Source organism: Enhydra lutris, unplaced genomic scaffold (genome assembly GCF_002288905.1).
Source record: "Enhydra lutris kenyoni isolate GAN:26980312 unplaced genomic scaffold, ASM228890v2 scaffoldscaffold58, whole genome shotgun sequence".
NCBI lineage: Eukaryota > Metazoa > Chordata > Mammalia > Carnivora > Mustelidae > Enhydra > Enhydra lutris.
In genome coordinates, this window is record NW_019154142.1 from 19597315 (window position 1) to 19623383 (window position 26069).

Below are 26069 nucleotides of genomic sequence, written 5' to 3' on the forward strand. Positions count from 1 at the left end.
TCTTCAAGCTGTTAATTTTTTTTTTAAACCTGCATTTAATCACACAAAACAGAAAGGTAAAAACTGTCTCAGCAAATAACAAAAATGCCCCAAATACATTTTGAATATTTGAGTGAACACCTCCAAAAGTTAGATATGGGTTTTTGTTTTTGCTTGCTTGTTTGTTTTGGTATGTCCTTTGCTTGATTTCTGAAATAAAAGTTCATTTTAAATTGCAATATTTTTCCCCCAGAAAAAGCATGTAAGCATGTCATTGTGAGAGTCATGCTCTTTTTGTTATTGTTATTATCATTTATAGCTACACAGGGAATGCGGTCATTAACTTGAGGCAAATGTCACAATTTCTGCATAGGCTTTGAGCTTTCTTACTTTGCTTTGTTTCAGGAAATACTGGAAAGCTCTTGTTTCTAGCTGCAGTTGTCTTTAGTGAGGCTTGACACACATGTGAGATGAACGAAAACTGATTATGTTTTTTGTGCAATGCAAGTTGACATAAGTAAAAATTAGATATCTATTTCTCTTATATATGTCAAAGATAAAAAAAAGTCTTCTAAAGGTATGGTCATAGTGTCTAATAAAATAAAACCTCTATGATTTTTTTCCTATGCACTGAGCTTCACCTTTATTTTAAAATGTGAATTTTTCAATGTCAAAACTTTATAAAATGTCTGAATAGATATGACAATTGGAGCTGTTCTTTCAGGTTTGTTTTCTCCATAATGCCAATAAGCTCTTCAGCAACCATGTTTGAATAAGCATTTATTTTTATAGTGATGCGTTTTACTTTATTTCCAATTATTTCATACAGATTTCATTACAGGTTTAGTTACTAATAATGTCATCTTTGTTTAAGAAACTAGTTGTAAAGTTAATCTGTTACTTTAGGTTTCTTCCATTTGATCCTTTCACCACAATTTTCCTATTTCAATTTCATATCACTGTTATTATTTTAACAAACCTACGGTAGATCTGCAAAATAACTATATTTGCCAAATGTTAAATTTTATTCCAAAGCTAATATTTTTTCTTCGATTTAATGGTACACATTTTAATCTATAGAAAAATGCCAAAGTAAAAAGGCAAAAACCTGCTTTTATGGCAACTGTGGAATTTTAAATAATACTTGCAGTACCTTTCTTATCCCCTTAACTTGCTATAATGTCTGCCAAATGATGAGCAAAGACAAAGTAGTCTTTGTAAGATAAGAAATTAGATTTTAGAAGTTCTAATCAGATTTAAATATCTCCAGTACTCCACTTAAGAAAGCTGAATTACATAGCAACATTTTTAACCATGATATTAACACTGTGATTCAATAATATTATTTTTTATATTTTATGCTATATTCATAAAGATGATATAAAAATGCATCTTGGATCACTCTATCAAATACATCCCATTAATAAGATGCTATTTCTTATGGCAGAAAAGATTTAAGAGGCTGATAAATTTAGCCAGAAAAACAAATGTAATGTCATAAGAAAAGCAAAAGGGAAAATGTCAATTCAAAAACAAATCTGATTTGATTTTCTTGCTTAAAAGAGCCTGATGACGTTTCTACAGAAAATACTTATAAATTACAAACCTCAACAAAAGAACTAAAAACTGAAAGATTACTATTAAGTGATGATTGCTCCTTCTTAGCCTTTTGTTACTAAAATAAAAATTGTATTTTATTATGAAGTTACATTTGTGCAACTTTCCAATTTTGACATCTTTAAGCTAACCACTTAAAATGGATTATCAAATTGAAATGAATCATTGGTAAGAACTGGATGTGTTTACAATTTCTAAGTCAAGTGGAAAAATTTTGCAGAAAGACATTTTGTCAAAGGTCTGTATAATTGGACAGGAGGAACTTTATTCTAGATTACTATTTATTATCACGTGTAGGAGCTTACACAGTGTTACCATCTTCGTCTGTTGACAGTTGCATGCTTTTGGCAGGTATTCAGCAATCTATATCTTCCAGTTAGCTGTTTTTATAGTATTGTTTCTTAGTTGCAAGTATCAACAAGGCAAAAATATTTTAACACAGCTGAATATTTATAGAATACATATTTTAATTTCTTGAAGTCTTTTATAGTTTTGCATTTTTATAAAAATTGAGATGTCTTAATAGAAACCCTCTATCTCTACCCATGTGTTCTGATTCATAGCCTCAGAGTCAGTCATAAATACAGCAGAAAACACCAAATTGACCCTGCTGGAGACAACTGATTCAGGCCACACAGAATCTGGCTTTAGTTTTTGTTGTTTTCAAAAGTGTCCAGTTTAGGCAAAAGGCACTGATCCTGGAGATAGTAAGTCATCTTCAGTTCAAATGTGTAAATTGAAAATGCAGCCAAGTAATACATGTATGTACAAAATGCAGTAAAAGAGAAACTAGGTATGGGAGCTTGCTAAATTTTTCTTAGAATATCCTTATATTTTATTTTCTCGAATTAAAGTTAAGTGTGTTATTGCCTGGGAACAGATCACACACTTACACCCCAGGCAAGAGAGTCATCTCCACCCTTCACCTGCTGTGAAACCATCTGCAAGCTCCTTAATCTTCTGAGTACCTCAGTTTCTCTATCTATCAGATGACGAGAGGGCACCACCTGCCACATTTTCTTTTTTAATCACAGAAGAATTAATGAAATAAGTTTTGCAAAAACACATTTAACCCTGGGGAGAGGGTGAGGGTAATGCTCTGAGGAACTACAACATGATGCTAGCAAAGAAAATGTCTTTTAACAAAGAACCAATAGGTATTTGTAAGAAGTTAACAGAACAACCAGCGTGGATTCAAAGAAAGCAGTATTTTAGGGTATCTGACTTTTCTACGTGCAAACCCGAGGCTCTGGAGAATTCCCTCCTAATTGCCAGTTAATGCTGTCAGGATTATATAACTTCAATAACTAAATAGCTTAATTGCTATAAATATTTTTGGCCAAAGCTTAAAAGGAATCTGTTTATTTTCATTTAAATTATTAGCAAAATTTTATGCCATTGAGGAGGTAGAATAAACATTGTCTTCTGCTTTTGCTGTTGGTGGCGGTGGTGGCAGGTGTTATATTCTATTTTGCTTTTTTTGTTTAGTGATAGTTTTATAAATTTAGGAACCTGTGTATAGCTAAAACCTGACCTACCAGTATTCTTGCTGTGCATTTCTCAAGTGAGGAAATTTATATAAAATTTTTCAAAATGAAGAATATGAATGAAAAATATAGTGCAGCTATAATTATTGAAACTGACCTCAATTAACTAAAAAAATCAAGTATACAAAGCCGCAAAAAATAGCACATAAGGAAAAGATACACATATTGGTCTCACAAGCCATTTTAATCAGTCAAAATACAATCTCAAACCCCATTCTGTTAAAAAAAAACCCTAAGTGGTAAAATTGTCCCTTGCCTTCAAATTGAAACATTCAGGTAATTTTTCATAGCCCAAGAATTTAAATAAGTAAATACATACTATGTACTGAATTATATTTTACAGTCACATTAAACATATCTCACAGAAAAATCTTACTCAAAGTAGAGTTGAGTGTGAATGAAAACACGTACAAAAGTCAAAGAAGGCCAGGGAAAATAAAGCTGTGGCTTCAGCATTTACAAAGAGAGTACTAGAACAAGCCTCTCTAAACAAGCTTATTTGATTTGGGAATTTTCCAAGCTTGCTTAACATAAGCTACATTTTAATCCAGAATAATCAGCCAGAGGCAATGGTTTTATAGTCGACACATAAGGTTTGAAATACTTGGACTTCCTGCAACCACAGGTTCAAATCCCAGCAGTGCTCCATTCTTTGGTGGTGGCTGAGTTAAGTACCATGCACGTGTATATACATGTGTGAGGGGATTTTTTACAGATGAAGCGTCCAAAACGAGAGCACTGGTTGCCCTGTGTGAAGATCCCAAGGCAATTTCCCTAAGAACAGAGTGTGTGGTTCATGAATGACTGCAGCTTCTGGGAATCTTGCCAAAAACCTAGGGTAACCGAGAGTGTGGCTTTGCTCTAAAGGAGATTAAACTCCCTATTTAAAAGCTCCCTATACTCCACCATTGTGAGGGTTACACTCATTATTTTTTCCATGTTAGATGGTGAGTTAATACACATGCCTAAAATGCAATATCTTAATTCTCCACTCCCTCCCTGTCTGACGGACACGGAGTTGGTAGGATCGCCCCCGCATGCAGCATTCAAGGTTATCGATTTTTGACAGAGCACACAAAATACTGTTGCAAAGGAAATACTGTATGCACTGGTTGGATAACCACGTAAAAAGGCAAAAAGTAACCTATAGCAGTTAGCTCAGGTAGAATATGAAGATAAACATATTTTAAAACCTAAGGAAATGTTGTCAGTTTCCCTGTGAATCATTTAGTTGCATGTTTTCTAACCCTGATCTGTGGTCCCTAAATATCACTCTTTGTCACAAGATTAGGTAAGAGGATATGAATGTATAATTGATACTCTTTCTGAGCTTATCTCCTATGTGCATTGGTAAATGTAATTTTATTTATATATTTTTGAAGAATTAAATTAACAGTAAATACTACTTTCTAGCTTTTTTCCTATTGAGTATTGCTCAATATAACCCTTTATTTTGGAGGGAAATTTGTTTTATAGGAATTTCTCATATTTCTGAAATTCAGTCATAGGAAAAGTGAGATGGGGGCTTAATGAGGAACAAGCAATTTTTTTTCTGTTATTGGTGTTTTCCTAATAACATCTTCATTCTTTAAAAAAAAAAAGTCAGTTATAATTTAATCATGGTGTGATACTGCTTATGTTTAAGACAGAATAAATATGATGGGGCTCTCAACACCCTTTTCCCCTATTTTTAATAAAATTCAATAAATTATTCACCTGTGAAATAATGAAACAACATCTTAATTCATAGAAGTTTTATGACTGATTGACATAATGGATTTAAATGTCCTCTGAAAACTAAAAAACGCATGAAAGCATAAGATATCATTATTTTTTCCTAATCTTAAAACTTGTATTAAAATCAGCAGATTTCAAAGGAGCTAAAGGAAAGAGAAAAGAAGATATAAAATTTTTGTTGTACAAGTACTCCAAATGAATAATTAAATTATATAAAAAATCATGACAAATACAGTTAGATTATATCTAGCATTGGAGATCTTAATAAGAATTATGGATGCAATGATCTACTTAGCATGCTCAATTTTGTGATTTTTAAAAAACCTATTCTTGGATATAGAATTTTAGAAAAATTAGGGTGTTTTATACTATCATTTTAAAAATAATGTTGATTTGGCATAGTAGCAAGGTCAAGAGCTCTGAATGAGACAGAGTGTCAGTGTTTGTTTTGCCCTTTTACTGATATGCTTAAGGTTGAGGATATAATTATTCACAGATGGTATGATCACCTCCATAGAAAAAACAAAAATATACAAATAAGCTATAATTTCTAAAAGATTTTGCTGTTTCTTGTATTAAAAATCTTAATATAAAGCTCAGTTACATTTCTATATGCTACAACAACACCAAAAAACTCTATTAAACAATATAATTTTAAAAGGATGCCATTTAAAAGGATGCCATAGTTACATCATAAATAAGGTTATTAGAAGAATACTAACATGTTATTTTGAAGAAAATTTAAACGTTTCATTGGGAGAAACTACAGAAGACAAATAAATTGAGACATGGACCAGATTCAAAGACAGTAAGTTTCCATTACATGTAAATGTCAATACTCCTCAAACAAATTTATAGATATGATAAATTTTACATTAGAATCCCTAGTTTATTTTGTGGAACTTGTCAAGATGATTCTAAAGTTTATATGTGAGGAAAAAAGGTCAGAATTTTCCAAGATATTACTGTGAGGAATAAGGAAAGGGGAAATGCCTCATGAGATATCATGAATTATTAAAGATCTATGGTAAGTAAGACAGTGGCATTGGTATGAGAACCAAGAAAACATCAAGAAGTAGTATAGAAAGCCCAGAAACAATCCACAAATACATGGATTTGATTTACCACAAAGCTGCCTTTGGTTCTGTGTGAATTGACAGACTTAAATAAATGATGCTGGTATGATTGGTTATGTTCACTTCTAGGGATATAAGGAAATCATTTCCAGGTGGAAATGATTAAAAACTAATATGAAAGAAAAAGCAATAAAAATTTCAGAAGACAACACAGATGAATACTTTGTGACCCCTATAGAAATTAATTTCTTAGGAATTAGTAAGAAAAGTATAACAGGGATTAATATGACAACACTAATATTTAAAATTTCAGTTGTTCAAAATATCAAGTAGAAAATAAAATGTCAAGGTAGAAACAGAAAGAATATTTGCAATTTATAACTGACCAAAAAGGGGAAAAAACGATGAATAAAAGAAAAAATGACAATTCAAAAGGTAAGTGTTCAAAAGTCCTAAATAAGCACATGAATATTAGCCTATAGACATGCAGATATTCTAGAGCTATTAGTAACCAGGGAAATGCTATTTTAAACCAATGAAATATTATTTAACACTCAGGAGATTTGCAGAAATAAAAGAGGTTTGACGAAACGAAGTAAAGTTGAAGCTGTGGAAAATCTGGAATGTTGTACTGTTGGTGACTTTCTAAGTTAGCAGAGCCAATTAGGAAAAAAAAAATCCCATGATCTAGTTAAGTTGAAGATGGGCATATCAATGACCCTTCCTTGGTATTCACCTTAGAAAAATATGTGTACCTGGAAACATGTATCACAATGTTCATGGTAGCACTGCTTGTCTTAGCCAAAAATAGAGAACAAATCAATTGTCCTTGAACAGTAGCATCCATAAATGAATAATGATGAATAAAGGAATTCTATAGGCCAGTATAAATGAATAAATGACAGCTATAAAGAATGACATGGTTGAATCTCAGGAATGAAAGGAAAGGTAAAAAAAAAAATGCAGCTAAATGTATACAGCTTATTCAATTTGTATAAACTTACAAAATATGAAAAAGTAAATAATATATTGTTAAGGGTAAAATCATTTTAGTACAATAATAAATAAAAGTAAAGAAACAATAGACATGAAACCCAGGAAATAAGCTACCTCACTAAAGAAAAGAGGATGGGTTGGAGAAGAATCTTGAACGGGATTTCAAAATAATAGAAATATTTTATTTCCTGTGTAACATGGCTGTTAATAGGTATTCATAGTATTATTAGACTATGTGATTGATTAAATAAATATATATGTGTATATATAAGAATATAAATATTATTTTGCATCTTTAATGAATGTTCTTTATGTCCCAGGAGAAAAGAAAAATATCAAGGTCATAAAATTATTTTTCACTACATTTTAATCAGGTTGTTATAACTACTCAGACCAGATGATTTGTACTTGACAACATTTTAAGTACATTCTGTACTTGGGCAATATTTTGAGTACATTCTAAGCTTCTTTTTCTGACATGTGAACTGAAAGTTGACACTGGACTTCCCTAATACATGATAAGAGGAATCTATCATGAAATATTCATGGTATTCATGGTGAGATACTCTTGAACGCAATGTTCACTACACCATACAGTATTCTCTCATCAGGACCAACTAAAAGAGATTTCTCTTAGCACTTAATTTGAAAAAAGAAAAGAAAAGAAAAGAAAAAAAAATGTTTCCTCAATAAATGTCTCCTAAATTAATAGTGTGGACCTGAGGACCACTTCTGACAACATGTAACTTAGCTCTGAATCTTTCCTTATTTTTTCTGGGTCTGAGGCTTCATAGAACCTCTGCGTGGCTCACCTTTTTCTCACCAAATAAGAATTTATAGTAGTGATTTTGTACATTAACCCTCTATTTCACATTATTTTCTAACATTTATTTTCCTTCTATTTCCTGAAATTTGTATATTTTACTTTTGTTTCATATTTGTATATATGCATATATAAGCTCTTGCACATTCTTTTTTGAATGAATCAAGTTATAAATAATTGTCTCAAAAATTTTAAACAATATTTAAAATCTTATGACTCTTGGAGCACCTGAGTGACTCTTGGTTTCAGCTCAGGTCATGATCTCAGGGTTATGAGATAAAGCCCTGTGTTGGGCTCTGTGGTCAGTGTGGAGTCTGCTTAATGCTCTGTCTCCCTCTGTCACCCCCACTCATCCTCTGTCTTTCTCTAAAATAAATAAATAAATCTTTAAAATCTTCTGACTCTAGATTTTATCACTGAAAAATTGAAATCTGAATTTTTAAGAATGTTTCCCTACATTGATAATATTGACAAAAACTACACCAGTTTTCTAGATTGAAAATTAGGATATGAATAAAATTTATAAGTCATTTATTAAAGTTATGTTAAAAAAGATGCTTACAGAAATATGAATATATTGCTTTCTCAATAGTTTTTAAAGAGACAAATATCAAGAAGCTGTGTTGAACTACACTGAATATTAACAAAGCACACAGGCATATTCATTATGGAAAATAAGGAGAAAAATACAAATGCTTAGAATGCTTTTAGATAAAAACAAAGCACAACAAAAAAACCTATATTCCTTGATATTTAAAACACAATTAAGAGCTATCTGCTCAAAGAGGCCTTAACTTTTTTTTTTTAAATTAACATATAATGTATTATTAGTCCCAAGGGTACAGGTCTGTGAATCTCCAGGTTTACACACTTCACAGTACTCACTATAGCACATAACACCTCCAATGTCCATAACCCAACCACCCACTCCCTACTGCCCTACCTCTGGCAACCCTCAGTTTGTTTTGTGAGATTAAGAGTCTCTTATGGTTTGTCTCCCTCCAGATCCCATCTTGTTTCCTTTTTTCCTTCCCTACCTTCCAAACCCCTCACGTTGAAAGAGGTCTTAACATTTTTATTTTTTTTAAAGAATTTATTTATTTATTTGACAGACAGAGATCACAAGTAGGCAGAGAGGCAGGCAGAGAGGGGGGGGAGGCAGGCTCCCCGCTGAGCAGAGAGCCTGATGGGGGCTCAATCCCAGGACCCCGGGATCATGACCCGAGCCGAAAGCAGAGGCTTAACCCACTGAGCCACCCAGGCGCCCCGAGGCCTTAACTTTTGACTGGAGGCTCTAATCACATTTTTGAAAATCAAACAAATTTCTCATCAGCATATTTTTTAAAAATCTACTTATTCTCTAGAGAGAGAGAGCAGGAGTAAGTGTGGGGGGTAGGGGTGGGGGCGGAGGGAGAGGGAGAAGAAACAGACACCCTGCTAAACACAGAACCTCATGCAGGGCTCAGTCTCATTACCCTAAGATCACCACCTGAGTCAAAATCAAGAGTCAGATGATTAACTGACTGAGCTACCCAGGTGCCCCTTGCAAACATTTTTTTTTTAAGTTTTTATTTAAATTCTAGTTAGTTAACATACAGTATAACATTACTTTCAGGTGTACACTGTAGTGATTCAACACTTCCATACAACAGCCGGTGCTCATCACAAGTCTCACAAATATTTTTAAAATGACAAACTCAGTAGCTTAAGTCATACAATTCCATCAACACATTGGTGCAGGGAAGCATAGCCAACTTCTCCGTGTTTGGGATCATGGTGAGGGTGACTCAGTGTGGGCCTTTCCTTTCTTCAGTAGTAATTAGGGAAGTATATACATTACTCTTGCCTCAGTTTTGAAAGAAGCTATTAAAAGATGATCTCAATATCCATTATTGCAGTAAAGAAAAGGAGCAATTAATTTTACATACAACTACATACTATGCTTTCCTTTCCAGACCATCACCATTTCACTAATAACATGCCAGGACAAAGTTACACCTCATCACAGAAGCATAAGAAATGCCATTAAGGGATCTTAGTTTCCAATGTCCCATTCATTTCTAGAATGCATTGGAAAAAGCCTTTCTACAGAATTTTTAATGATACAGTTTCTCTCTCATTCTCTCTGTCTTTCTCTTCTCCTTTTCCATTTTTCTGCCTTGTCTTGTTTTGTTTTATAATGTCTTTTTTCCTGGTGATACCCACTGCTATGATTCATTTTGTTTTTAATTATCATGTTTTACTTTATACCAAAAGCTGTTTCAAGCATTTTTATGTGTACTGGTAAGTGATAGTGACCAAAGATTGGTAGGTTCTAGTTATCTTTTTTCTTTTTTTTAAAGATTTATTTATTTATTTGACAGACAGAGATCACAAGTAGGCAGAGAGGCAGGCAGAGAGAGAGTGGCGGGGGGGGGGAGCAGGATCCCTGCTGAGCAGAGAGCCCAATGCGGGGCTTGATCCCAGGACCCTAGGATCATGACCTGAGCCGAAGGCAGAGGCTTAATACACTGAGCCACCCAGGCGTCCCTCTAGTTATCTTTTTCAAGTTTAGAGATTTTCATAATCAATTCCAGTCACATAATTTTCTTGCCAGATATTTCACAAAGTAAGGCAATCTTAATTAAGCCACATGGAAATACAATAGATTCAAAACTGACCCTCATCAAACGTCCCTAAAAGTTCTAGAGGTACGCACAGTGCTTCCAAACTGAAATCTAGTGTAAACAGCTTTAAACTTCACCTAATTATCTTCATTTTCACACTCCATCTGTAGTTATTATAGCAATCAACACAGTTCAAAGAAAAAGAAGTTACACACACACACACAATTTATTTACTCATTCTCTTGACTTACTAATAAAGTTGAGGTATTTTTCTCTAAATATGCTTGCGTTCTTTGGATTCCACTCTTTTTTCGTTTGTTTATTTATTTATTGAAAATGTGTTATATCCTAGACAGTCTTGTAGGTTTAAATATGACTTTAATAGTATGAAAAACTCTTACTTCATTGAGCTTATATTTTATTGGAAGGAATTATATTATTCCCTTCAATTATATTATTATTGGAGGGAAAAATAGTTGCCTTCTATGGGCCAGATCCCAAGTGTTTTACATGTCACAACTTATTTAATTTTCAAATCAATCCCATGAGTTAGACACTATACTCCCATTTATTTAGCCAAAAATTATTTCTTGATTTTATACATGAAACAAAATCGTTGCTCAAAATGTTGAAAATAGAACTACCCTATGACCCAGCAATTGCACTGCTGAGTATTTACCCTAAAGATACAAACGTAGTGATCCGAAGGGGCACGTGCACCCAAATGTTTATAGCAGCAATGTCTACAATAGCCAAACTATGGAAAGAACCTAGATGTCCATCAACAGACGAATGGATAAAGAAGATGTGGTATATATACACAATGGAATACTATGCAGCCATCAAAAGAAATTAAATCTGGCCATTTGCGACGACGTGGATGGAATGAGAGGGTATCATGCTTAGCGAAATAAGTCAATCGGAGAAAGACAACTATCATATGATCTCCCTGATATGAGGGAGAGGAGATGCAACATGGGGAGTTAAGGGGGTAGAAGAGTAAATGAAACAAGATGGGATTGGGAGGGAGACAAACCATAAGTGACTCTTAATCTCACAAAACAAACTGAGGGTTGATGGGGGGAGGGGGGTTGGGGGGGTGGGGTTATGGACATTGGGGAGGGTATATGCTATGGTGAGTGCTGTGAAGTGTGTAAACCTGGTGATTCACAGACCTGTACCCCTGGGGATAAAAATATATTATATGGGGCGCCTGGGTGGCTCAGTGGGTTGAGCCGCTGCCTTCGGCTCAGGTCATGATCTCGGGGTCCTGGGATCGAGCCCCACATCAGGCTCTCTGCTCAGCAGGGAGCCTGCTTCCTCCTCTCTCTCTGCCTGCCTCTCTGCCTGCTTGTGATCTCTCTCTGTCAAATAAATAAATAAAATCTTTAAAAAATATATATATATATTATATGTTTATAAAAAATAAAATTTAAAAAAAAATTGTTGCCCTTATTTCACTTACTTTGTAATGGGAGAAACACACATTAAACAAAAATCATAAGAATAAATGTATGACGTTTGTGAGATTAATCTTAGTGAAGGTTTTCTTGAAGAAGTTATAATTGAGACAAAAATAAATAAGTAATAGAAATTATATTAAACATTCCAGGCAGAGGGCACAGTGCTTGTGAAGGTGCTGTTCCTCAAATTCTGTTTCCGCAAAGTATAGAATTTCAGTCAGTGGGTATTTACTCATTGTTTTTCAAATTGAAGCAGAATAGAAGGGTAGGAGACTACCAAATCTTGTTTAGTTAATAAATGATTCAGAGTATGGATGGCTTGGAAGCAAATTCATTGTTACAAGAAAATATTTGGTTTGGGCACATGTGAGCAACCCAAGCATTTGTTTCAGTTGAAAACATTTGTTTCAGCAGAAAATTTGGCTTTCATCTTTGTATGTGAGTTTCCAAATTGGTTTCCAATTGTAGCGAAGTAAGCATTTGGTTGGTGGCAGTTAGGATAGCCAAATGCTTCTGCACATGTTTATAGAGGCCTGGGGACTTTCCTGAGGTCCAAGACCTCTTATTATGTTTTACTGGTTGTCTGATTAATGGTTTGTCACATAACTGTGCAATTAGAATCACCCAAACTTTCATTGAAAGGAAAATAAAAATTTATAGAAATTCACTGAAAGTTAAAAAGACTCCAAAATCTTAATAAAGGACATTTATGCTTTCCTTAGATTCTAAAGCTTTTAAGAAATACTGCAGAGTAACTATATTACATTATTTAGTATTTATTTACCACCCACAAAAAATGTTCTTTAAAGATTCCCTAATTCTATACGCTAGAGACGAGAATCAAGTATGACAGATCTAGAGTTTAGTATTCATTCAGCTTAATAATACAACAGTTGTGTCTGAAGTCTTCTTTTATCTTCCACTGTTTATTGAAATGAGATATCTAAATTTTCAGTTTATTGAAAAGAAATCTAGAGTAAAATATTGAGAAATTGTGAAAAGTTGAAGGTTGTGCTCCAGATCATTCTCTCAATTTTTCGTCAGCATGTAAATACCTTGCTTGACACTATATTCTCCAGTCTGCCTGTGGCTAGATGTGGCTCTCACTTAAGTCATTACCAAAATAATATGAAAGAAAATGATGAAACTTCCAAGAAAATTACTTGTGGACTTTCTGTCTCTCTTTCCCCTACTCACAAACTAGAACATGGATGTGACAGTGATCCAACATTAGTCATGAAGCCAGGAACAATGCCATAGGTGATAGGGTCGCAGTAGACTGGATTGTTACATTAGAGAGAAGTCTCCTCTCTAAGCAAAAATAGGGTATTTTGGGGGTCTTTTTATTATAACAGTCCAGCACGTACATGAAGTATTATAATATAGATCTTTTCAACCAGGTTGTCAAGTTGGTAATTTTGGAAAGATGGGAGTTGTCTCTTATATTGACAGTGACAATTATTAGTAAAGTGTAAAACATAACTAAAAGTATCTGAAAGCATAAAAATCTTGCTATGTCAATCCCTGCTACTTAGGTAACTAAATTTCAGGGACGTGTGTTTACTTACATCTACACAGATTTTTACTCAGGATTCTCAACTATATGTAAAAATTTTAGTTTTTAATATAACTAAAATGAAAACAAAATTGTCAGAGATGATCATATCAGGAGAGATAAGCCATTTTGGCCAGAATATTAAAATAAAATACCATACAGAAAATTTAATCAAGGAAACATATTAAAACAAAATCAATAGAGAAATCAAATTTTGTCTTAAATAGAACCTGGAATTTGACAGATCATATCTTCAAGGATAAATTACCTTCCACAAGCAAGGAACATATAATGAAAATAAAAATTTACCAAAAATTGTAATCTTTTGTGTAGGAAATAGCACAAGTCATAGAGAATGTTAACAAACAAGCAAGCCAAGTAAACCCATTATAAAGAGCCAATATATTCTGAAAGGTAAATAACACATACTTAAAAATATCTGATAAAAAGATTTATTTGAAGCCAGTCCTCTATCATGTGCTATATCAGAAGGCAGTTCCAATACATTTTAATTTTGCCACAGATACACAGTGATAATATTAGTTATATAAATCAATGTAAAAATTATGAAATCTAGATGATGTAATGCCCACATTAATTAATGAATATACCTACAATGAAGATTTATGGATACTAGAATTTACTATTTTGCTTTATAAAAAGTGAATAACTTTGTTTAATTCAGTAATGTTTAAAATAATACCAGTCGACTTGTTTTTTACCTTAATATTTGCTTTTACATTATTATATTATTTGATCCTAACAAGGACAGACACTGTCTTGTTCATAATTGTCCACCAAAAGAATCAAGCAACAATATTTTTTAAATATCAAAAACATCTTGTGATATGTTACTGAAAGAAGTTGGCTTAGATTCACTTTTCTCTATTTATCACCTCTAAATCTGAGTGTGTACCCTGGAAATAATTCCGTAAACATGAAAGGACTCTGTAAGGTGGAAGAAGCCTATTGAATGGCTAAGAGACATCAGGACTTGAAGAATATCCAGGTAGTTCTTTGGCTTTTCTTTGTTATCTCTCATACATTTCTTTGTTATCTCTCATATACTTTGTTATCTCCCATATATGATAGAAAGAACACCCACCCAAACTGCCAACAGGCATAGAAAACAAAACAAAACAGCAACCAGAAAAAGAAAACAGAACAAAACAAAACACACACACAGAGAAATCTCAACAAACAAAACAAAATAAAACAAAACCTTGGTCTCTTTGGCCAGGAAAATAGAAAGGGTAAGTAGAGGGCCTAACAGGAAAACACATACCTGGTGGCTACAGCAATTGGATCTGCCCATCATCACTGACCTCATATCCATGACTAAGGGGTCCATCTGCTAGAAGCAGCAGCAGCAGTAGCAGCAACAGAATCTACATGGATCAGCTCATAGCTTGCCCTAGGCATCCAGCAGCAGTAGCTCATTGTGCCTGGCAACTCATATCCCACATTCATTGACAGCCAGGGGCCCCTTCCTTTGCATGGGTAGTAGCAACAGGCCTAGTGTCTCTCCATCTTTTGCCCAATGGTGGAGAGCCACATGGGCCTTATAACTCCAGTGGTGGAAATATATCTGGGTCAGAAATCTTTTAGCCTTCCTTCCAATGAAAGAAGTAAATCCAGTAGTTATTCCTTTCCTCCTATGCTGCCACCAGAGATATAAAAGGAAACTGAATGATACTAGGTAAGAGTCTCTCCATCCTGGAGGTTCAGAGTTCCCCCATCTAAGAGACCTGGGGGCTCACAGAATAACTTTCCACTTTTGCTTGCAGCACCAACAGGGAACCAGCAATCATCCACAGCTCAAGCAGAACCAAAAGAACAAATTAGACCAGAATAGCATTGTGAGGGCTCAAAAAGTGAAGCTGTCATCGGAATTATAGCCCACAAAAACAGGTCAGAACCTACATGCTAAGCCTAAATCAGGTGGCTGCCTGCTACAAAAGAAGATTTAAATGTAATTAGGAGTCTCACAGCATAAGACCTAAACCGTCCAGGATGCAATCAAGTATCCTTCATTACACCAAAGACCAGGAAAATCACAAGTTGAATAAAAAAGATAATCAATTGAGCCAATACAGAGGTAAACCAGATATTGGAATTATCTGACAAAGATCTCAAAGAAGCCATCATAAAAATGCTTTGCTAGTTAATTACAAATTCACTTGAAACAAATGAAAAAAAAAAAAAAAAGAAATATTAGCAGAGAAAAAAGTGTTATAAAAAAGAACCAAATGGAATTATAGAAGAGGAAAATACAATAACCAAAATAAAAAACTTGCCAGATGGGTTCAATCGTAGAGTGGGAAGACAGAAGATAGAATCAATAAATTTAAGGAGCGATTAATAGAATTTATTCAATCTGAACTACAGAATCTAGATTGACAAGAAGGAGGAGAAGCAGAAGAATGAAGAAAAGAAGAAGGAGAAGAAGAAGAGGAAGAGGAGGAGGAGGAAGGATTGGGGGGAGGAGAAGACAACGGGGGAGGAAGATCAAGAAGGAAGGGAAGAGGCAGAAGAAAAAGGAGGGAGAGGGTGAGGAGCAGGGAGGAGGAAGAAGATAAGAAGCAAGAGCAGCAAACAAACAAACAAAAAATTTAACATAGTCTCATGTACATGTGAGAGAAACAATAATCAAACATTTGTAATATTGGAAAACCAAGGGGAAAGAGAAAAAATATGGATCTAAAAAAGTATTTAAATAAATAATCAATGAAAATTTTCTAGATTTGGTGAAAATCATAAATGGACAGATTTAAGAACCTGAGTGAAGCCAATATAAGATAAGCCTAAAGAAATCTACTCCATGAGTCATGATAATTATACTTCTGAAAATGAATGACAAAGCAAAATAAAGGCAGTCAAAGAAAAATGATGCATTATCTATAGGGAAACACCAACTCAGTTGAAAGTGGATTTCCCACGGAAACAGTGAAAGCCAGAAGCAAGGGCACAATATTTTTTAAGTGGTGAAAGAAAAGAACTGTCAGCCCCAAATTCTATATCTGGCAAAGCTATCCTTCAGGAATAAAGGAGACAATAAAGACATCCTCAGAAAAAGGAACATGAAGAGAATTTGTCACTAGCAACCTACTCTTTGAAATTTCAGAAATTAAAAAAAGAAAAGAAAAGGAAAATATCATGAGTAAACACTGGGGTAAGTATATAGATTTTTTTTTCTCCCTATGTGTTTTTAAAAACATATTAGACAGTTGAAAGAAGATTATGTGGTGCTCAATGTCCACAGAGAAAATAATTATGACATTTTGAAAATGAGGAGGAACAGAGGCCTCTAATAGGCTTAATAAAAACCAAAGCTTTTAAACTTCATTTGAAGTGGCAAAATGTCAGTAACAGTTGGTCATGATGTCATGTGTGTGTATATTATAGTTACTGATCCACTACTAAGATATGAACAAAGCAATGTTTTCAAAAACACTGTAAACAAAAACATAGAATTCTACAAAATGTCCATAGTAATCTAAAGGAAGGTTAAAAAAAGAAAAATTGAGAAATGAGAAATAGAGGAAATTGATAAAAAACAAATAAAATCACAGACTAACACACTCCCCGTGTCAATAATTACTTGTAAAAGTAATTAATGTAAATACACTGATAAAAAGACAGTGACTGGCAGTATGGCCTAAAAAAAATCCATGATCCAACTATATGCTATCTCTAAGAAATTAATTTCAAACTTAACATAAGTAGGTTGAAACTAAAAGAGTGGAAAAAGATATGTTAAGATAGATATTTTTTAAGTGAGAGTAACTATATTAATATGAAAGACAGTAGATTTCAAAGCAAAGAAAATTACAAGAGATAAAGACATTACATAACATTAAAAGGATCAATATATTACATATTTTCATAGACCATTATCTCAAAATTCTTATTTTAAAGCATTCTCCCCCAATGCAATTGTGTTTGGAGATTAGGCCTTTAAAGAGGTAATTAAGGTTAAATGGGATCATAAGGGTCGGGCCCTAATCCAGCATTATTGGAGTCTTTACAAGAGGGGAAGAGATATCAAGAATGCACATTTGTAGAGAAAAGACCACCTGAGAGCTCAGTGAGAAGGTAGCCATCTGCAAGCCAAGCTGAGAGGCTTAGGAAATACCAGATCTGCTGCCACCTTGATCTTGGGCTTCTAGCTTCCAGTACTGTGAGAGAATAAATTTCTGCTGTTTAAGACAGTTTCTGGGACTTTGTTATGGCAGTCCTAGCAAACAAATACAGAAGTTAAGTGGTCATTAACATGTTTATATACCACATGACAGATCTTCAAAAAACACATAAAACAAAAACTAATAGAGTTAAGAGGTAAAACAGACAAATTCGCAACTATGGCCGGAGACTTCAACACCCTAGTTTCATTAATCAATAGAATCAATAGACAGAAAGTTAGCAAATATATAGAACTAACAACAGTATCAACCAATAGGATCTAATTGTCACATATAAAACTCTTCTCTTAACAAAAGCAGAACTCACATCTATTTAAATGTCCATGAAACACTCATCAATAAAAGTCATATCTGGGGTCATAAGACAGATCTCAAAAAACTCAGACATTGAAATCATATGAAGTATGTTCTCCAACCACTATGGAATAAAACTAGAAATCAATAATAAAACAACAAGAAAATCTCAAAACCTTTGGTAATTAAACAACACATCTCTAAACAATCCATGAACTAAATAGGAATTCTCAAAGGAAACAAACAAACAAAAAATCATAGAATTGAATAAAAATAATTCAATACATCAAAACATGTGAGATGCACCTAAAGCAATGCTGAGAGAAATTTGCAGCATTAAATGTTTCCATCAGAGTAGTTTCAAATCAATAATCCAAATTCCTGTTTTAAGAGCTGGAAAAAGGAAAGGAAAAACAAACCTAATGTACGCAGAGGAAAAAAATGTAATTGGGAAAAGAAGAGTAAAAATCTATGAACTTGACATAGGGAAACAATAAAGAGTAATGAAAAAAAAATAAAACAGAAGACTGATTATTCAAAAATATCAATAAAATGGATAAACATCTAGCAAGAGTGACAAAGATAAAAAGAGAAAAGACACAAATTACCAATATCAGAAATGAAACTACATATACTCATTATTCCAAGGATATCCCTCATTCCTCATTATTCAAAAGATAATAAGGAGATACTATAAACAGCTTTACACTCACAAATTTGACAGCTTAGAAATGAAGTGATTTTTCTAAAACCTCAAACTACCAAAACTTAGCCCAAATGAAATTGATAAGTCTTATAATAATTAAATAAAACAAATTTCTGGGGCAGCTGGATGACACAGTCTGTTGACCATCTGACTCTTGGTTTTAGCTCAGGTCATGATTTCAGGGTTGTGAAACTGACCCCCCACCCCATCAGGCTCTGTGCTAAGTAGAGTCTGCTTAAGACTCTTTCTCCCTCTGTTCCTCCCCTGCCTCAAGTAAATAAATAAATCTTTTTTTTTTTTAATTCTAATTAAGATGTTCCCCAGAAAGAAATCTCCAGTCCTGGATGACTTCACTGTTATATTTTATAAATATTTAAGAAAGAATTAAGACCAGCTTTACTCAATATTCCCCAAAAAATAAAGACAAGGGAACATTTGCCAACTCATTTTATGAAACAAGTAGTAGCTTGATTCCAAAGCAGATTAAAAAAAAACAATAACAACAATAATAATAAACAGGAAAAAAAAAAACTACAAACCTAAATCTCTCACTCTCTCATGAACTTAGACTCAAAATTCTTAAAATAGGAGCAAAGCAAATCCAGCAAAGGACAAAAAGTTTACTAGAAGAGACCAAGAACTCTACACTATTCTCCAGTAGGATTTTTTTAATATATACAAAATTGGTTCATTATTTGAAAAATAATCATGTAATCTATCATATCAACAGGCTAAAGAAGGAAAAGTATATGATTATATTAATTAATACAGAAAAACATTTGATGAAATCCAACACCCAATCAAGACAAAAACTCTCAGCAATCTAGCAATAGAACGGTCTTCCTCAATTTGATAAAGAGCCTCCATAACACACCTACAGGTAACATTTTACTTAATCATCATAGCTAAATATTTTCCCTCTAAGATCAGGAACATTACCATTCTTATTCAAAATAGTACTGGAAGTTCTGGACACAGTATTAAGTCAAGAAAAAGATATAAAAAGCATATAGATTGGAAAGGAAGAAATAAAACTGTCCCTATTTTTAGATTGCATGATTTGTCTCTGTAGGAAATCCCAAGAAATCTACCAGAAAAAAAAAAAAAAAAAAAGGAGAGAAAGAAAGAAATCCAAAACCTCCTAGAACTTAATACTGCACTCACCAAGGGTGCAGGGATCAAAACAAGATCACTTACAAAAATCAGTCTCATTTTTATGTACTAAAAATGAGTATGTAGAAACCAAATTAAAAACACTGTATCATTTTAACTACTCCAAAGAAAATAAAACACTTAGGTAAAAACTGAAGGACATACCAACTGTATATGCTGAAATTTACAAAAAGCCAAAGAAAGAAATCAAAGACCTAGGTAAATGGGAAGATACACTGTGTTCATGGATTGGAAGACTCCATAGAGTTTCAACAGATGTCAATTCTTCCCAAATTCATCTATTTAATTAATGCAATTCTTATTCAGTTTTCCATAAGACCTTTTGCAGATACAGACGAGCTTATTGTAATATTCATATGGAAACACAGAAGCCACAGGATAGCTAAAACAATCTTGACCAAAAAAAATGAGATTGGAGACATCATTCTATCCATTATTAAGGCATACTATACTGTTAAAAATATCAAGAGAATGGTATTGTAAAGGGATAGACACACTGACCAAAGAGACAGATCAGGGAACCCACATATAGATCCACACAAATACACTCAATGGATTTTGAGGAAAGATAGCATTTTCATCAAATTGTGCTAGAGTAACTGGACATCCATAAAAAAAATACAAATCTCCAATTAATACATATACCTTATTATAAAAATATTTTCATTGACTTAAATATAAAACGAAAAATTATAAAACTTTTAGATAAACTTAAGGATAAAATATTCAGAATCTAGGGCTAGTCAGAGTTCTTAGGTTTGACACCAAAATGAGGATCTTTAGAAAGAAAAATGTATATATTGGACTTCAATGAAATTATAAACTTTTGTTCCTCAAAAGACTCTGTAAGAAGATGAAAAGACAACCTAGAGACTGAGAGAAAGTATTTGCAAAGTGCGTATCTGAGAAAGAACTCTTATGTAAAATATATAATGAATTCTCAAAAATTCAACCGTAAAAACAAAAACAAAACAAACTCAAACCCCTACCCCAAAATCAATCCAAAATGAAAATGGGCAGAAGACATAAACATGTATTTCACCAAAGAGGGTACACATTTGGCAAACAAGCACATAAAAATATCATTTAAATAGATAAATAATCAACATCATTAACCCCTAGGTCAATGCCAATTAAAACCACAGTGAGTATCACCACAGGAAAATGGCTAAAGTAAAAAAATACTGACTATACCAAATGCTGGTTATGATGTGAAGACATTGGATTACTCATACATTCCTCATGGGCATGTTCGAATAATACAGCCACTCTGGAAAGCAGTTTGGTAGTTTCTCATTTACTATCACAGGGCCTAACAATTACATTCTTGGGCTTTTACCTCAGAGAACTAAGAACTTTATATTTACACAAAACCTGTACATTAACACTCACAGCACCTTTGTTCATGATAGCCAGAAACTAGAAACAACCCACATGTCCACGGAACGTGTAGATGGTTTAAAAAAAATGTGGTGCATCCATACTATGTAAGACCACTCTGCACATGAAGGAAGGGACTACTGATAAGCAGAACAGTTTGGATGAATCTCCGGGGAGCTGTACTGAGTGAATAAAGTTAATCTAAAAGGTTATAGACTGTATAGTTTAACTTATAAAATATTCTTGCAAGAACAAAAATATAGAGATAGATTAAAATACAGAAATGGATGTCAGGGGTCAGGAATAGTGAGAGTGGCAGGGTGACAGTGTGGCTATGAAAGGGAAAAAATGAGGATCCCTGATGATGGAAATGTTCTGCATCTTGACTCTATTAATATCAATATCATGGTTGTGACATTGTACTCAATTACTCAATTAATATTGTACTGCAAGATGTTACCTTTGGAGGAAACTAGATAGGATACAAGAGATATTTCTGTATCATTCCTCACAAGTTCATGTGAGTCTACAATAATCCCTCCAAATAAAAAGTTTTAAAAAAAAAAAAAAAACCTTTGAGAGACATAAGCAAAGTACTATTTTTTCCTGTTACATTCTTGAGGAAAACAAACTCAGAGAGTTGGATTACTTTTCTGAAGTCATGCAGCTAGTATATATATCAGAGTCAGGACTAACACACAGGTTTTCTTAGATGTAGTCCAGCACTCTTTTCTCTCAACCAGTCCATGCCAACACTGATTGCCTAGGGAGTAAGGTCTAAAATGTAGGCCCGATATATGAGCTACCTAGACAAATGGGGGAAACTGGGAAGACCTCAAATGGCCTACCACAAATTCCCTCCCCACTCTGCTGGACAAGGTCTCTTAGCCAACAACACTCCTTATCAAATTAACCAGGTGCAGTTCCTGCTTATCCTGCCTAGTGGGTTCCCTGCCAGCCAGCAGAACTGTTCAAACAAGCTAATAAAAAATGCCGTGGGAACCGAGCAGCACCTCACCCTTTGATACAACAAAGCCTGCTTCCCACAGTCCTTGGTGGTTCACTCTGTCCCAGAGTACAACTCCTGTGTGGCCCTGTGTGGCACAACATTCCCCTCTCCCAAACATTTAGTATAAACTAAGTAGAACCAAAATTACCATGGTGAGATGTAATCTCATTTATGGATTTCCTAAAGATTTTTGTTGTGATGTAATCATGTGCTTGGAAAAGATTTTAGGTATTAAATTCTTTATAGACTTCACATGTCTGCTTCCTCTAGAAGATACATACTACTGTTATTCAAGTAAAAACATTATATTATCAATCATTTCATGAATCACAAAAAGATAGCTCTGGATAATTCCTATTGGGGAGTGAGCAGAAATACTTAAACAATCTAGAACAACATAATACATAGATTTTTGAGGTATCCAGAACTGCAACTGTTTGTATAAAGATGGTACTACTACAATGGTAAGCAATTCAGTAATAACACTTGATTTATAATTTATAGCAGTGTCTCAATAAATATATTTTATAGTATAGTTTTGTTTATATCATCTGTTTTATATGTTTATATATATCATCTGTTTTACATCTTTATATAAAATATGACCAAATATTAATGTCTTAGAAAAAGTATTAATACTAGATGATTCATATGGAAACAGTGGAGGTGCTACAGAAAATATATATAAATCACTAAACTAACTCATAGTGACAGCTTTATTCAAGTCATATGGTTTATAGGATTTCCAAATAATATTGAGTTTGATTTAACAGACTAAAAAGAATTCTGATGTCCTTGGTGAAGTAAAATTGGGTAATTTCACCATTTAATGCAAATATAGGATGTGACAAGCAAATGATAAGTAGAACAATTTTTACTTGTGCAACAGTAAACACATTGATTTCAAGGAAAATAAAACACATAAATGTGAAAATGACTAAATTACTTGCATGTAAAGTTCTAGGTATTTTAAATAGCTAGAAGTTTTGAAAGATATTTTTAAATAAAATTAACATTTAACATTATAGATATTTTTTCTCTGAGGAAATGTTCAATGAAAACTACACTGAGATTTACTCAAGAAAATCCCTCCAATTTTGTGTTTATTATGTTCTGAAAACTGAAATTGATAAGTATCACTTTTTTGTCTCTACCTTCAGGCAAGATTTGTGTTATTACCCTTCCTCTTACTTGACTTCTTTTTCTTCGGTTAAAACCATTGTAGTGAAGAGCTGCTAAGAGATATTTATAGGTATTTACAAGTCTTTTAGTTTAATGATATATGTTTCATGACATAAAATAATAAATAAGTGAGTTTGGATAGCTATCCACTTTGATAACATTTCACTGTAAGAAATACTGTTGGTCTCTCACTGTCATCATTCTCATATTTCTGTGTACAACTTTAACACCAGACAGCTCTCTAAATTCAACTACTCAAGGCTAGTTTCTAGGAGCAACAAAGTGAAAAACACTGGCAGAAACTAACTTGGCAGGTTTTACAAATACTTAGAAGCTTTAATGATTTCGTGTTTGAGAAAAAAAATTATGAGTAGTCACAAAACATTCTGGTGGTGTGAAATTTGAAAAATAGACAAATCTTCATTTTTTAAAAAAATATTTTATTTATTTATCTGTCAAAGAGACCAAGAGAGAGAAAGAGCACAAGCAGGGGAAGCTGCAGGGAGAAGGAGAAGCAGACTCCCTGCTGAACAAGAAGTCTAATGTGGAATTTGATCCCAAGACCCTGGGATCATGATCTAACCCGAAGGCAGATGTTTAACTGACTGAGCCACCCAGGCATCCCTGAAAAATATCCAGATCTTTAAACATGTTTCTAAGATTCAAACATTTCAGAGCTCATGTGTTCTAGTTGTTATCTTAAATCTTAAAAATATCTGTTCTGATATATTTAAGATAGCTCTGAACTATTGCTTAGTTGACCAACTCACCTAATTGATTAAATATTTCTCAAATTAAGGTGGATTAGAGAATGAATTCTGTAGACCCCTGAGGACTTCATCAAAGGTATCAAGAGGACATTTAGTTATTATATTTGTGACCAGGAAGTGAGTTTTACAGTCCAGTGGCTACCTGGTTATTGGTATACAAACACTGGATTGACTACATATGGAATCATATTTCCAGGCATTCAGATTCTGACATTGTTTTTTACTGGGGAAAGATTGGAGGAAAAAAATAATAAAGTGAAAAAATGTTCTTAGTTGGTATATTGCCTGTAATCATTAAATGCCCAGGAAAGCATACCTTAAAATTGTTTAGCAAAAGAACAAATATGCTTACTGTAGTTACACAAATAATAAAAAGAAATAAAATAACATAAAATTACAATTGATACTTTGACCCAAGAATCTTTATAAGTAACTTAATGTCATTTTGGCACCTTCCTTTTTTGATAGTGAATTCCTTTTAAATTATCAATTTTTTTACATTATGAATATTATGACATTAATCTTGGCTAAGTTCAACAGTGTTTTATATTGAAAATACAAAATCTATATAACCCTTAATATTAATCCTCCAGGTGGATTTAAAACAAACAAAAAAAAAATGATAAGGTAAAATGTAAATTTATGGGAGTTTGTGTCTTGGTTTGTATGCTAGTTTTCCAAAACCTGATTGCTCATGTAACTGACTTCACCCAAAAGTTTATATGCCTCCAAATCTGCTTGGCCCTTCTTGTATGGTTATGAGATTCTTCACTGGTCCATAATGCCCCAAAATAAATACATTTCCCAACCCTCCTTGAAGGCAGCAATGGCCATGAGACCAAGGAAACGTCAGGCAATCTTCCTTACAAGAATTTGTGAGAACCCTCTGTGCTTCCTTTATCTGCCCCCCATTCTGCTGCTTAGAAAGTAGATGGGTGGTTACTGAAACTCCATCTTGAACCCTGAAGATGGAAGGCAAATATCCTAAGAATAAGTTAGTGTAAAAGGGGGCGGGGGCAGCTTAGATTCCACACAGCATGCAAACAATCAAGGGCTTTCTATATCTGACTTACACACAAGAGAAATCAACTACTATTTTGCTTACATTGCTACTTTTCAGAACTCTTTGGATCATAAAAAATCTAGCTCTAACTATAACTAGGCCCTTGGTGATGATTATTTGCTTATAAAAGGAATTTAATTTTAGATTGATAGAATATAAATTCTAGGTATATAATTCTGTCTTCATAGCTTGTATTTGTTTTGGTGGAATACATTCATTCTATCTATCTATATCTATAATATAGATTATATATAATTCTTTTATTAGTCTTTAAGAAGGAAGATTGTTCCTGAGCTGATCAATGTGCTTATAACTGTTAATATGTTTTCTTTATGGCTTTTTCTCAATTTATAAATATTCTATCTAAGCAACTCTTTACTCAGCTTTCTTGTGGTCAGTGCTATTAAATAAAAACTTCATAAGTCTAGTAATAGAATCAAATTTTGTTTGATCCCTACTTAGTCCTATCTTGACATTCCATTGGGTAATGTCCTATAGTTAACCTCTATTTCTTATAAATTATTGTCAGTTTTTTCAGTTATTACAACAAAAAGTCATAGCCTAAGTAACTAAATAGATGAGCAAGATTTACTTTATTGCATAATGTCCACAGTACCCTGTAAATATGAGCAATAGTTTTCCAAAACTTTTATTTTAAAAGGAACAAAATGTAAGATTGAAGTACATTATCTTTGCATGCAAACACGGTATGTTAAAAAAAACTACACAGCTTTAAGATTTAAATTGATCTAATGCTTCCAAATATATGAATTCTAGAAGTTACATATGAGGACATTTTCCCCCACAGCTTTTTTGTGTATCTTTTATTTACTTTTCTGTAAATTTGTGTATTTAGTTTTATGCCATATTCTTTTTTTTTTTTTTTTTTAA